General features: G+C 40.7%; 1 pseudogene; it reads right to left on the bottom strand.

Moving 5' to 3' along the window:
• Nucleotides 1-2,377: 2,377 nt before the first annotated feature.
• Nucleotides 2,378-14,912, bottom strand: LOC138020934 (serine/arginine repetitive matrix protein 2-like; annotated as a pseudogene).
• Between the last annotated feature and the right edge of the window lie 496 nt (nt 14,913-15,408).

Raw genomic sequence — 15,408 nt, 5'->3', positions numbered from 1 at the left:
TTTCCCTTTAGAGAAGTACTTTCACCTGTTGAATCTAATATTTTCTTTGGGACTTCAGTTCTTGGGCGTTTACCATTTTCACGGAAAATCCGGTTGGAATGGAACGCTCGTAATGGTACATGATTTTCCCGGTGTGGCGTTTCGTCAGGACCGAGTCTCTCGCGGTTAGAAGAAAACAACGACAAATCAAAATGGCGGCTGCATCCGCAGTGTCGAAAGGAAGACTTTAGACAGCAATGACCAGAACCAGGTTGCTGACCAGCGGTTTTCGTTAAAACAATGGTTTGCTGGGGGTGCTCAGTCTCGCGGGCTCAGAAAACCTGGTTGTGGTCATTGTTATTTAAGGTTTTCAGTGTCGAAAGGCGCGAAAAGAGGGAGGGGTGAACTGGGTCGAGTGGGAGTTTACAAATGGTACAGGATTTTTCGGGTCATTTCGGTTGGAACGGGAAAAGAGGAATACGTCTGAGGATTTTCACCTTTTTCGGAACCTTTCCGGTGGAATGAGTGATTTGAATTTCCAACCGGAATGTTCGGTTTTTGTTGACAACTGGCAAACGCTCCTTGTTTTTGCTTAATGCCTGAGATTGGTACCAGTTGAGTACGCGTACAAGTCATTTCATTGGTTCAGCGCGGCACGTGCATTACAAGCATCGCAAAACCAACTGTGGTTTTCATCACCAGCAGCAAAAGCCAAAGTCTGTCGTCAAGACTTAATTCTGAGGGTCCTTAAAGTTCCCAGTCCACTTCAAGAACTCAAGATTCTGCATAAATTGGGACATAACACGAAAGGGCATACATCACTCAGTAAGAAGGGCCGTTGTTTGTCCCACTGTGTCACCTCCAGTATTCCAGCATACATATTCTTTTCCTATTAATTTCACTCGCTCTTTTAACATGGTACTCTTGTTTATTGTTTCAAGTCTACCTTGTTGTTTCGCAAAACTCTTATTAATAAACTATATTTCGTTAATTAAGGGCTAAGAGTACTTTCTCTATCATATAATTGACCTCATTTCGTAATAAGAACAAGCGGTAAAAGGAACAATTGAGTTTATGTAGAGGACAGTTTTGAACAGTGCTACTGGAACTGAACACGAAAGCAATCTAAACAGAGCCACTTAAAATAATGAAGCCTTGTTGTAACAACGTTAAAAGGCAAGGCTTTGTAAAAGACCAAAAAAATTAGAATTTTCGACAATGGACCTCTTTAGCTTGTACGTTTTGTTTTCCCACTTAAGACCACGTGATGTTCCCAAGGGAATTTTCCTTTGTTCTTTTTTATAAGTTATGCATTCATATGCACGTGAATAAGACGACAATCGACATTTGACATTTGTACGGCAACCTTCCTAAGATTACAGATACACTGAAGATCAGGAGCCTGCGGTTTATAGGACACTGTTGGAGAACAAAGGATGAGATGATAAATGAACTACTACTCTGGGAACCAAAGCATGGCGCAAGAAAGAGAGGAAGACCAGCAACAACATACGTAGACCAGCTGCGAAATGATACTTGCTTGAGCATTGCTGAACTGAAGAGCATCATGGGAAAACGGAAGGAATGGATGAAGCTAGTTAATGGAGTTCGAGTACGCTCGAAATAAGCTAAGCTGAAAGAAACTATTCCCTAGAGTAACATCACGTGGTCTGAAATGGGAAAACAAAACGTACAAGCTAAAGAGGTCCATTTATCGAGGACGAGAAATCTATCCTTCTTTTGGAATAGGGTCCATCAAATGCGCTCTAACTTAGGTAACTGCCCTACATTACCTTTTTGGTGTTTAAAAAAAACCAAAATGTCATTGGGCTAGATACAAATGACAAAGCAATGGCTTTACAATAATCGCGAGGAGTTAAGATCCCCTGGAATAACCAGGACTAAAAACTTTATGGTGGAAAATAATCCAAAAAGATGGAATGCAACACGAAACTAGCGACCATATTGTTTTGCTCAAACGAAATAAACAACATAGCCCACCGTACAACTTGACGTGAAATTCATCCATCTGCAAAATTCCTTCTTAACAATGGAATGCATATAACAGCTTTTAAAACAAGGCCCCTATCTTCTTGTGGCCCTGAAGTATTTACATGGTACATTTAACCCAAGCTAAGAGTGTCCAACTTTACACAAGAATGTCATAGAAGGCAAGAGATCGCCTCTAGGAGTCGAGGAAATGTGGTGGGGTTTCCGTTTCGACTGATAAAGGAAATAAAGTCATGAACAGTCCAACAATCCCTTATTTTATATTCAAGTCAACCAGGCAAACCCTAATGTATCCGATAAAAAAACGAATAAATAATGAAAGGCTAAGTTCAATCAAGAAAATAAAACGTCCTCTTCAAAACGGCTCTCGATATCATAATTCAAAAAAAAATAAGGGGTTCTCTTGATTCACTTTATCTTGAAAGTCAGAGAAAAAGTAACCGAGACTTCTCGTTTGGGTTCTCAATACATTTCGGACAGTGCACTTATCCGGTCACCCTGCGAGCAGGACCTCCTTCTGTCTTTTTCTTTATTGAGGAAAAAGGAGGCTTTGACTAAACCGCGTCCGCTCTATGAAGTCGCCGCACGCAGCCCGAACTTCGGGACTAGTCAATCTTGTTTTCTCTCGTCAAACTGATTTTTCCGGTGCGAGCACCCGTTTAGTGATAAAACCGATGGTTATAATTGAGCCCGCTGTACCATGAAGAATCAAGATGAAACTGTATCTTGGCAACATGCAGCGCATGTTCAATAAAGATCTTACTTAATTCATGCAGAATCTTTTTCGAGAACGCCTGCAAAATCGAGCAAGCAAAAGAAAGGCTCTGCTAGCAGGGTTTTCTCCAGCAGACTTCAAATTATAATCTTGCGCTTTAATACTTGCGATTAGGAACTTCTAGTTCATGATTTGGCAGCAAAAAACGCACTCGCTGGTTGAAGTGGGAAATCGATTTTTTTTTGTCACAAGACACGCATTGAAACTCTCGTTCACTTATTAAACACCGAGAGCGTTCATTTGCCGTTAAATCACCCACAGTGCCCATTCAAACCTATTCGCCGTTTTGTACAAAACGATTGTAGGATTCAGTAACACATTAACTTTTGTATTGTAGAAGCGTAGCTGATTTTTTCAACCAAGGAAACAGTACGGCACCTACACTTGTAAAACAAGGTTATTCAAATGTCTCTGACTTGGCTCTGGGCTTCAAGTAGTTGGCGCATGAAAAATTTGGTAAAAGAACTTTTCCACCCTGTCGTTCTTGGTCACACTGACTGTTGGCACAAATATGGGTGGAGTTTACGCCCTGGAAACTGAGTTGTCCCATGCAAACGGTACTAAAATGGAAGTTTTCCTCCAACCGAGGGATCCTGACCAGATGGCCTTTTCAGAGTATCAGTCTTGGTGTCCTTTATAACTGACTTTAAAAGTGACGACTTCAATCGGACGTAGAGCTCTATGTGCTTCATTCCCTTGACATGCAAGTTTTTCGCTGTCAGGGTATTGAAGTGGCACTTACAAAGTTGGCAAAAGAAATTGGCCGTCCCACTTTCACGGAGACGCACAACGTATTCCGCGCCTACTGCATCTTTAGGTTGGGATGACAAAATTGCTTCTTCCATTTCGCGATACTTCTCCGCTTCAGTCTGAGCAGAGGATGCCACTTGTTTTTCTGCATTTTGCTTGGCATTCTCGTTTGTCTTTGCAAAAGAATTGGTGGTATTCCCAAGCTGTGGAGTTTCCAGTTTATTTGTTCCCTGACTCTTCAATTGAGCAAGTCGTTCGCTGACAAGCTTTGTACCCATATTTTGTCCATATTTGCTCTTCTTTAGAATGGACTTGAGAGGTTTTATCTCTTCTTGGTTATCCTTGACACTAGAATCGGACTCATCTTTGGCAACGAAGATAGGTTCCATGGATTCCTCTTGCACCCCTGATTGAAAAATATGTTCAGGCTGATGGCTTTCAACAGGAGGCTCTGCGTAACACTGATCTTGTGCTAACTGTGGTCAAACCCTTGTTCTTCACCTAAACCATAATTTTCTTGTGGCATAAATGACTCTGCCCCTGTATCATACACCTGTCCAGTGGCTTCATACTCATCGCCTTGGGAATACTCAGCGTTCCATCCTGCCTCTGTTCCTGCATAGCCCTCTTGCTGTTCAGCCCACTGTACCTCCACTTCACTTTGATCCCATCCTTCTTCACCTTGGTAAGTGGTACCATCCTCATACTGTACCCATTCTGCGCCTTCTTCTAGATGCTCGTATCCATGATCATCTGCAGCATTATGTACACTCTCCTCTGGATATGCAGTCATACCCTCCACAGCCCCTCATTATACTCCCCTTGATACTCTTCATAAGCTTCACCGTCTACAGGATAATACAACCCATCCTCGCCAAGGTAATACTGTCCTTCATACTCGGCACTTTCACCTTCTCCACCTTCTACACCTTCCTGGGTATATTCATCTCCGTACCATTCTTCTTCGTGGTACTCTCCTTCTCCTTCCTCATTAGCCTGCCAAGCTTCTTCCTCGTTGTAGGAGTAGTGCTCTTCTTCATAGACTTCACCCTCAGCTCCCTCTTGATAGTAGTATTCAGCCCCTTCTTCATACTCTGGCACCCACTCCTGTACTTCACTGTCTTGATACAAAGTACCATCGATTTGGTTTTCGTGTTCTTCAGCAAATTCAGTCCCTTCCCAATCAACACTGGGGTCAGTTCCAGTGTAAGAAACCTCTGAGTAGATTAGATCACTGTCATCCTCAACTCTTCCTTCTTTCTTCCCTGGAACCTCGTGCCTTTCTGGATGGGAAGGTGGGCCACCTTTGACATTTTGCTCAAATGATTGGTGAACAGTGACCTCTCTTGACAGTGGAATTGTGATCAAATTACTTCTGGACGAGGTCCCTTTTAGGGCTTCACGTTCAGACAACTGCTGAATGCTTGGGTAATTAGTCTCACTCCATTTGCGCTTAGCAGAATGCACGGCGATTTTGTTGGATTCATGCGCCTCAGGATAGAAGTCTACAATTCTTTCACCAGGAGAATGAAGCATGTACTGAGAACCCTTATCAAAACTTGATGTGCTACTATAAACCGAGTCATCTTCTGACTCGCTACTTCGCCTGTCCTGCTTCCTTTTCTTGGACTTTTTCTTTGCCTTCTTGGACTTGACTTTTTCTTTTTCTTTCTTCTTTTGTTTTCCAGGAGGAGACTTGGACGAGGACCTGTTTGTTTCACGAGTGCTTCTCTCGCTGTCTCTGCCACTCCTCCGTAAATACTTCTTTCCACCCAAAGCACGATCAGACTGGTCAATTGTAATCTTCAATGAGTCGATTTTCATCTCTGAACCCTCTGGTCCTCATGGGCTCTATTCCCTTTGTTCCTCTTTTCACTGATGATTCTGACTTCCCTTGCGGGAGAGTCCTTCTCCTTCTTTACAACAATGGGAGATTCTTTCCGTTTATCACTTTTAATATCACTTCTCTGGAACTTTCGCTCTTCTTCTCGAATTCTCTCTTAGATTCAAAAGGACTTTTACTTCTCTCTTCTTTAACACTTTGTCCTTTCCATAACCCCTTCTGGTCTCTCAGGTTCCCACTTTCATCTTTCGAGACACTCCTGGTACTCTTTGTCTCCGATTTGCTTTTGGATAAATCTTCGTACTTTTCCTTGAGTCTAATTTACTTTTTGACACATCACCTGTAGATTTTGTATACACAGTACTTTTTGCGTCAGATTTCGAAGCCCTTGGGTCCAATTTATCTCTTGGTACCTCTTTACATGGTTTTGGAAACCACTTTTCTTTTTGACAGATCATTGCTAGCTTTCACTTCTAAGTTGCTTTTTGGTATATCTTTGTATTATTTTTTGGGTCCAAATTGCTTTTTTCTTTCTCTTTGGATTTCTTTGGGTCCAGTTTACTCTTAGGAATGTCTTTGGTTGTTTTGGGGTGTAGTGTACTTCTTGGTGTATCCTTGCTGTTTTGGGGATCTGTTTTACTTTTAGCTGTGTCTTTAGAAGACTTCTCCCCGCTTTCTCTTCTGATGACTTTTTGGTAGATGTATCTGAAACCTTCTTCTCGTCCAGTTCCTTTTCCATAAATTTAATATCAGCCTTCAGCTTTTCCAGTGCCTCCTGAGACTTTCTGTCGTCCCCTTGTAAGTTGGACCGTTTTTCATGGTGATGGATTATGCCTGTGGCTCCCCTTGTGTTTCCTTTCAGAAAGTCTGTCGAGGCTTCTGCTCCGCCAGCTATGACACGTACTACTACTGCTGCCACTTCTGCAGGTGCTGCAATAGCTGCTGCTTCGGCTTCGACTCCTTTTCTCCTTTCTTCCCCTGCTTTCGTTTCCCCTTGAGCTACCAGGGGACCTGGAAGATCTCTGATGTCTCCCTTCTGTTTGACTTGGAGAGCTACTCTTTCTGAAGATGTTTTCGAACCGTTGCACCAATTGGAAGGCGACCACGTTGGGACAAACCTCTGCCTCTTCCACGTATTGCTATTCCTCTTCCTCTCAGATTGACACCTCTGCCTCTGTTGCCAGCAGCTACCCCTCTTCCTCTTCCACGTCTTCCCCTGCCTCTTCCGGGATTTTTGGCCGTTGCATCACCCCTTCCGAGAGGTCTCTGTTGCAATCCCCCACGGGAAACCATTATTCTTTATCATGCCACCTCTGCCATGAATACTTTCAACCAATTGTTGAGGGTTAACAAGAAATTTATTTTCCTTTGATTTGTCTTTGTTCTCATTCCCCATCTAAACAAGACCAATTCTGGCTTGTCAAATGTACCTTTACTCTCCCTGTTTAAGTTGCTGTTATTCCCAAGGGTACTGAAAATATCATCTCTTTCAGAACTTCTACTACGTGACCTTGATTTTTGGTCGGTGCTTCTGGGGAAGTACCCACTCTTTTTTGATAGCGGAGGTGGAGAATCACTTTTTGGCTTTGTCCAACTTTCTGAGCATTTTTTCCAAGGGGCGCTTTAATCTGCCTTGGCAGAAAACCCTGAGCGAAATAACGGTTTTGGACCAGTATTGGTACTGGTTGATGGAGAGCTTTTAGAGCCAGTAGTCACAGATATTATACTGGATGTTATGGGATTTCTCACTTTAAGTCCCACAGTTGAAGTGCTACTCTTGTCTCTTTCATTTTGTTGTGCCTTGGAGCTTTGATTCTGGCTTGCTAACTGGTCTTTCATCCGCTCCTTTCCGTCTGGTGCCATCAAAAAGTTATCACTGCCGAAAGATGTCGCTAAATCTTGTCTCTCTCTGGCCAGGAAGGGAATCAGTAGATACACCCCATACTTCATCTCTTTTGGCATCACCACCAAACTTTGACTCCTGGTGATCTAAAATAAACCACAAATAATGGCACTTAATGTGTGAAAAAGTCACATTGAACAATTCAAGTGCAATTTTCAGGAGGCTTGCTCAAGTTACCAACCTAAAAACAGTTATGCTCTTGAATATTAATTCAAATATCATAACAGTTTCTTTTTGCAATTACTACTAACACTAATGCTAGCCAAAAGTTACAGAAATATAATTTATGTACCTTGGCCCTTTCCTTGGATCCTCGGATTCAAACCCAAAAACGGTCTCCCAAGTTCAAAATTACTTCTGTACTTTTCAGTGGCTCTGCTTGCTAGGCTTGGCAAAGAAAGAACTTGCAGAGTATCACTGCTAAAGCTTGAGCTCTTAAACAGGGATAAATCGTCGAAACTCTGCAGCGAATCTCCAATTCCTGCATTTCTTGCATTGTCCTGATCCAAGCCATACATAGAATCTTTATGCTCTCCACTCAAAGCCCTAAGACACAAAACCATCTACGTTACCACAAAGATTCATGTTATGACATATGCCAAAAAAACGCGCATCTACTGTTATGGAATTAAAAACTGAGTACAACCATAGTTTAATACTCCAGTTGGTTACACTTTTATCTGAAATAAAATGAGGGTCCAACTGCCCTACTGTTTTACTTATCATCTGCAATTGGTAAGCCATAATGTGTGGATGCAAAAACATCTCTCTTACAAAGTTGTGAGAAGCAGCAAATTGGCTTTAACTTCCTGGAACATGAACATTAAATTCTTCAATATTATTGATGCACTATACATACACGTAATAACTGATAGAGCGTTTTACTACCTCTCTACTTTATGGAAGGATTATTGGGTCTTAAACAGCAAAACCGAAAAATTGATTTACATGTATATTTTCATCAAAATCGAAAACCGGAAGCCAAACTATCAAAAGCTTTTAAAACTGTAATCAAACTACTTCACTGACAATACATGGCCCATATGAACTTGAGTCTGTGTCGGGAGGCTAATTTCGCGAAACAGAGGTTATGTCGTGAAACGTCCAGTCAGTTGCCGAACTGAAACTGTATACCAAATAGATCAAAAAACACATCAGCAGATATCAAATCCAAAATTTGCCGCAACCAAGTGCGAAAATGGAAAAAACACAAACAACAACAGATGCTAAAACCTACGTTTTTTGGCACAAAATCAATCGAAAAAGGTCAAAACCGCAACACTTAATGCCCCCCTCTTTGACCAATGTACCTTAGTCTTTCGCTTATGCTTTCTCTGTTTCTTGTTTGCTTAAGGTGTAGTCACCACTTGAATATTCCCTGGAGTTCCTCCTTTCCCTGTTTATCGGCTGGTGGTTTTTGTCCCTGTAACTTCCTTTGAGATCAGAATTCCTTCCTCTGTCCTTACTGTCAGATTGTCTTCTGTCCCTGCTGCGACTATCATCATCATCCCACTTACTCTTTTGGTATTGGGTGAGGACATTCCGCAGATCATCGTCGTCTCGAAGACCTCCGAGATTTGTACTACGATGCGCTGGTTGTTGTGTCTTCTCGACTCTTGCTATGTGAAGTTTTTGTCATCAACTGGGCTATAACTTCTTTTTCCTGTCATTGGCGCTCCTTACGCTGCTTGTCTCTGGCATCGCGGGACTCCACTTTCTTGGAATTTGACCTGCTGTGCGAGCTGTATGCATCTTTTGAAAATTCGCCCATTGTCACTGACCCCGTGGCTCTTTCTCTGGAATGGCTATCCCTGGTTTCTTGAGACTGGACGCTTCTTGATATTTCTTCCTGAAGACTCTTCAGAACAGCATCTCGCTGAAGAGAACTGTATTTTGAATCCTGTCCCTAGAGAGTGAAACAAATTTTACAAAAGTCTTAGGCAGGTTGTTAATGTTGCAAATCAGAAGAGATTCACAAAGTAAAACAATACAATTTTGTAGCACTGATTTCGTAGTTTTCAAACTCATTTCTAGTTTTAATTATTGTTTTCTTTGCAAAAATGATCCACAAGTGAATGCATGGATTTAGAACCACTCCAGTTTTTTTTTTTTTTTGGTTTCAATAAAAGCAAACACTAGTGTAACAGTGATGTATTTTGTCACAGTTCCTACCGTTACACAAAAAGGGTCAAAGATTACACAATTAAAATGTTCTTTCTCACCCAAAAGTTCATTTAGATAGAATTTGCCACTATTTTTTCATATTTTAGATTCCTGTAATTTTGTTTGTGGAAACAGCAATGAACTTTATGTCATAATTCATCAAAAGAAACAATAGGGAGGCTGATGGCCAACTATCACTTTACATCCATATAAATTTACAGTGTACTGTATACTGCAAAATGCATAATGCATAATGCATTGAGCGAACATAAGGATGAAACTTTCAAAAAGGAATAGTGTTACCTCTTGCCACAAATACTGAAATGTTAGCTTTACGTGCAGGCTCATGTTTCAAGTACAGTACAACTCTGCATGATTGAAATACACGTTTTATACCCATTTTGTAGACTTGGATGGTATGAACTTACAAAGTTCAATATACATGTATGACCCACATTTCTACCCATATCATCAACAAGTATCCTTGTTAATAGCATGATATCCTTCCATATAAAACCGAGTATAATATACTCTAAAACAGCTCTGAAAGGAAGAAAAATGTTGTAGTCAGTAGTTGCCCGCATGCTTACACAACAGCCAGGATATGTAACAACTCAAGACTTAAATTCATTGTGCTCAATGAGGAATTATTAGCAAGAAAGAAACACCACAAGGATGTGCCGTCAGAACCATCAATGACACTGCCATTTTAACAAATGATATGTGCCTATGTGCTAAGCTGAGCTCTTTCCAAGTTGTCAAGTCAAGCTAGGCCCCAGACTAAAGACATTTGAAGGCATGCTCTCATTCGCTACTTAAACTCTGAAAAATCCTTTGCTATAAAACCTCCTAGCAACTCCAGCGGGATTTGCTCCCAAACATATTGTAATCGCAGGAATAAATGAGCTAAAACTAAACATCGCTTTTGTGGTATATTATTTTCAACTGTTTTAGTTATAATAAATAATCAGACTCAAAAAAGTATTCACCTCAGTGTCGTTGCCTCTGCCTTCGGGTTGAAAAGTTATTAACTAACTCCAAGTTGAACACGTTTGGTCAGTTTGTGTGGCTTTAATGACAAAACACAGGCAAAATAATGTGACCAACAGGAACCATTGTAGTTTAATAAATCTTTTTCATTCACCTGGCTAGGTACGGTCAAGGTACAATAACATTTCCATGAAATGACACTATAGGGGCATGAAATGACCCTTACAGAGATAATCAAAATGCATTCCTAATTAAAAAAAAACTTTTTATACCTACATTAGTAACTTCATCAGAAAATATTAGTCCCCTTTTATCAATGTTCCTAGTTGCTGTGTTGATTCATACAAAGATTCTTAAAGTTTCATTTACATGCCAACTAGTTTGTCTTCTTCGATCCATTATTTCTGCACACGTGTGTCATTACATAAATTTTTTTTGTTTTGTGTTTAACTATTTCTACAATAAAAAGTTAAAAATTGCCTGCCGTTTTTTTACCTGGATGCATGTACACTTTGGAAAGTCTGGTCCACTGAGAGACCTTGAAAAAAAAACTTTCCCTTGATCCTTCATATAAGATTTCCCTACACGTCAGCATTTTAGTTGAAGAATTGGCATGCCAAGCACATCAAACTGCAATAAAGCCATTCTTTATGGTCACACGAAGAAGACTTCTGACTTGTAATGACACGTGTCTTCTTTTTATCAATGGCATACAGGAATGCTACTTTGACTCTTGCCAGAAAAACGAGATGGGTAAGGAGATGTCCCTTCGCCAATGGCCGCCACATTGGCTTGAAATCAGCCCGCAAGGACCCATACATGTACATGTGTAGAACCTGTTGTAGCTATGCGTGGTGTTGAATAATGTTTTCATTCATACTAGAGATGGAATGCCTGATGACAATGTCTCCATAATCACAGTTTCAAAGCAAACTGAACTGGTAGGTAATGATTGCAACCCATCTCCATGTAGTCGTAGGACTACTGTCCCTAATCTGGAATTACAGAACATGAACATGCCTTACTCAAAAAAAGGTTTCCTGAGGAAGCTTTAGCCGTCGTGCGCAAAAGCTCTCACCGCCACTCTGACCGCTTGCTCACCAGGACTATTAGAGCTTTGCATGATTTTGCCCAATTCCCATGGATGAAGACCAAAAAAAGAGTAATGTCTCATGAACCTTCCTTTTTCCAGGAAACCATATTCAGGGTTTTTACAAATTTACACAGTATAAGAATATTTCTACATGATAGAGTGACATTTAATAATAATGCATGCATGTACCTGATTCCTTCTTCTTAAAGGACTACATGAAAACCATTTGCAGTTGATCAACTTTTTGTTAGAGATTTGATTCATGCCCCTATCGGCCCAAGAAATGCAACATTGTACACGGTCACTTGTCTTTAGACGATCAGCATCCCTTTCCATTTCTTATTTGCATTCCTTACTCCAAAAAGATACTGTAAGTTGATTTTAACAGAATTGCCAGTGAAAATTGTTTTCCAACACTTGAAAAGACGGGCCTCGAATTAAACGGGAAAAGTTTGAAGCAGACAGATCACTGGAACTACATCAAATGCTCCGTGTTTACCTTCAAAACTCGAAAAAGGGTATCGAATGCCTTGACAGGCCCGTCAATGAGTTAGAGCAAGCAGCACCTGTTTTTTCCACTTGGAAGGATTGGTTGTCTTGTGTGACACAGCCAAGCCGTTTGGAATTAAGTTTCGTCACAAGAAACTCTTGCACATGTTGTTTAAGTTCTGCCAGCTACTAGGCGGTCTGTTCTAGAGTTTTAATTTGAATGGGAATCATCTGTTCTAACTGGGACATGTATCAATAATTTCAGGTGGAATTTCCTGTATATTGAAGGATACAAGTTTTTTCAACCTCTTTTAAAAGGTTGTTATGATCTTTTTTTGGTTGGTTTGGTGAAGCATGGCAAAGGGGAATTTATTACATTGACACAACTGCATGACCAACAAAAATTAAATTCCACATAACCCTTGCAAACAAAGATGAAAGTAATGTTTGTTTGAACAGTTATGAACAATGTTCCCAATCGCTTAAACCAAAACATAGAAAACCAAAAAGTTGCTAATAAATTAAATAGAATATTCAAACTTACTTTACTAGATGTTGGCAGACGGAGTTACAGAGCTGCAGGTGGGTCATTTAAATAAAAAGTAATAAAAATCATTAATTTTTCATTACATTCAATTATACGAAGTCATGTTAGTGCATATTGGTTGGCAATTACTTCCAATGATCAAGTACATACTGGCATACACCCAAGATCATTGCCCACAAACGAATTTTGCTGTGAAAATCATGGTTTTTGTGGCTGATGTATAAAGTTGCCCGAAGGCCATGCCAGCCAGGTCAAAAAATTAACAAACAGTTCTAACTCACTAAGGCGTGCATCATTAAATATTTCAGCCCTTTTGAACACCAGGAAGTCTTTGTGAACAGAGTCCACAGAATAGAAAGCTCAATACTATTGCTTGACAACCACTTTGTTTAAATTCATCATTTTTTTTAGCCAATGCTTTGGGTTGAAATCACCACTCAAACAATAATTATCCTGCCTTTCCTTTAATCAGTTGAAGCTTGACTTTTTTTCCTTTCAGTTTCATAGCAAGGAACATTCTCTTGGACTATTTTGGATAATCAACACACGTTAACTAAATGTTTCAATGTCAGGACTTTTGTTGTCTGCTCTTTGCAAAGCATTTAATCATTTTCTCCGTGCATTTAATCCTTTGAACAACCCTGCAACCGCGCTTGGAACTGGCCAGACTTGATATTTTATGCATCATGTACTCAGTCTAATGCCAGATCTGGATAGGGACACCCCCGGAAGTCAATGGGTTGTTAAAAAATGAAAATTCAAATTTTAAAAGACAAACAGTTGCCGATTTTTAAGTGCATTTCCGGCCCCTTCAGGGTCAAACAGACACCATAAACTTGGGGAAAATGAACCTCCTCTGTGCTAAAACAAGACCTAGTTTTTTTTCTTTTTTTATTTATTTTGTTTCTTGATTTACCTGGGAAACCACTGGATAAGTACTACCCATCTCCAATGGTAAATTTTTTCCCACCAACTGAACCAAACAAGGCTGTCTCTTAAATAAATAAGATATATGATTGTTTGTTTCACATTGTTTATTACCTTCGCAGTTTGATTAGAATCATGACATGTCGAATGATTACTTGTTGGTGCTGCTTCAGCGCAGTACAGGTAACTTGTTACGCACTTCTTTATGTATCCACGGTGGGAGGGTCAGCTGTGATTAGGTGGACTTTGCTCCTTACTGTTCCTTTGAGTAATATCCCAAGACGGTCGGGTTGGGTTTGAAATTGTTCCGATTGGCGTTTCCCTTGCTGTGTACTAACTCTTCTGCTCATGTTTCTTGATTGTCCGTATCGCTGCTTCAGGAATCTCGATTCTTTATCCGTGTTGATGTTATCAGTCCGATACACTTTCCTTCGCTCTGTGGTTGTATCAATGATGAATCTCTATCAATAAACTTTACCTCGTTCCACAAGCAGGTGTTTTCCTGTATTAATAGCATGTTTGGAAACGGCAGAGGTTCGAGTGCACGCAAGTTGTGTTTATTCTTCCTGTGTTCCATTTATAAAGCCTCCTGCATAGACCTACACATCGTGTGAATGATAGAGGCGGCGCTTCACAGAGAAATGCATGTGGAGCCTCACGCAATCTTTTCTCTGCAGGACAGAGGCGTGTCCTTGGCGTCACAGCAAAATGGTTGACCCGAGATATTCAAGAACATGGGTGTTGGTTCCCATGTTGGGGTTAGAACACCCCGACCTCCCGCACGGTAAGGTCTGATTCTTAATTGTGCCTCCAGTAAAATAATGTTTTAAAAAAGATAAGTCTTCAGCAGTTTCTCCGCAATCCATGGAAATCTGCAGTGCTGAACGTTAACATGTAACACCGTCAATGCACAAGGCTTTGTTAAATTATGGGAATAAACTGATAGTGTGGCACGATTTCTGTAAAGTAATTTGGGGTTATTAAACCTTGGAAAGGTTTACTGGGAGGACTGTTGCAACTTTGACGACTTCCCTCCATAAACAGGGCAAACCGGTTGGTTGTGTTTGTCAGTATTTGTGATCGGTGTTTCAGGTTTACCAAAACAACGTCCGATTGAATTTTCTCACACCGTGTGGTTCAGATTGGATCACGTATTTCACTTCGACGCCTGTGACGCTTTAAACAGGCAGAACTGGTGTTTGTTTTATCAGTCCTATTTATAGGCTGAGCGCCTCATCCGTAATTGCACAAAAAAAATAACAATCCTAACTCACCCATTTATCATCGTCTCCTGACCAGAATGGTTTCTTCGCTTGTTTGCCATCATGACTTCGCTGATCTCGATCGTCTTCTCGAGACTTGGAACGTGGTTTGAGCTGACACAGGTGAATCCCTGCGCCTTCGAGTGACACTGTAGTCGGATGGTGTTTTCCTACGATTCATTAGTTTGTCGTGCTATGAAAAGACTCTCATCGATCGGATTCCCACAGCAATAAACCGTTAGCAAAAGTCTGTGAATAAGGTTTTGAACTTAACAACAATTACAAGCTGGGACGAAATGACGTACATGTAGAGCGAAGGAGAAGCGAGTTTTGCAATGTACAGTTCCCGAGTATTCAACCTCAAAAGGATCAGCAAGCGTTACAAGTACAATTGGATTTTCAAAAAGGTCAAATGCTTCACATGTTTTTTAACTCTCTACAGTGAGGTAAATTCAGTTTCTTTTTTTGCTTTTTTTCGCCACAAGCGACTGCCACAGGCCAAACAAACGTGGTTTTCGCTAACTCTCGACAGAAATTTGCCAACAATGCAACGGGAACCTTTGAGGAATGGAAGAGGAACCCTAGGAACCAGGCAGGCGATCTAAAGGGAAGGGGAAGGAGAAGCCTGCCACGAAGCCAATGCCTTGATGAAAAAAAACTTTTTCTGGACCAAAAAA

Source organism: Montipora capricornis, chromosome 10 (assembly GCF_036669925.1).
Source record: "Montipora capricornis isolate CH-2021 chromosome 10, ASM3666992v2, whole genome shotgun sequence".
NCBI classification, from domain to species: Eukaryota; Metazoa; Cnidaria; class Anthozoa; order Scleractinia; family Acroporidae; genus Montipora; species Montipora capricornis.
This window is presented reverse-complemented; position numbering and strand designations above follow the sequence as displayed.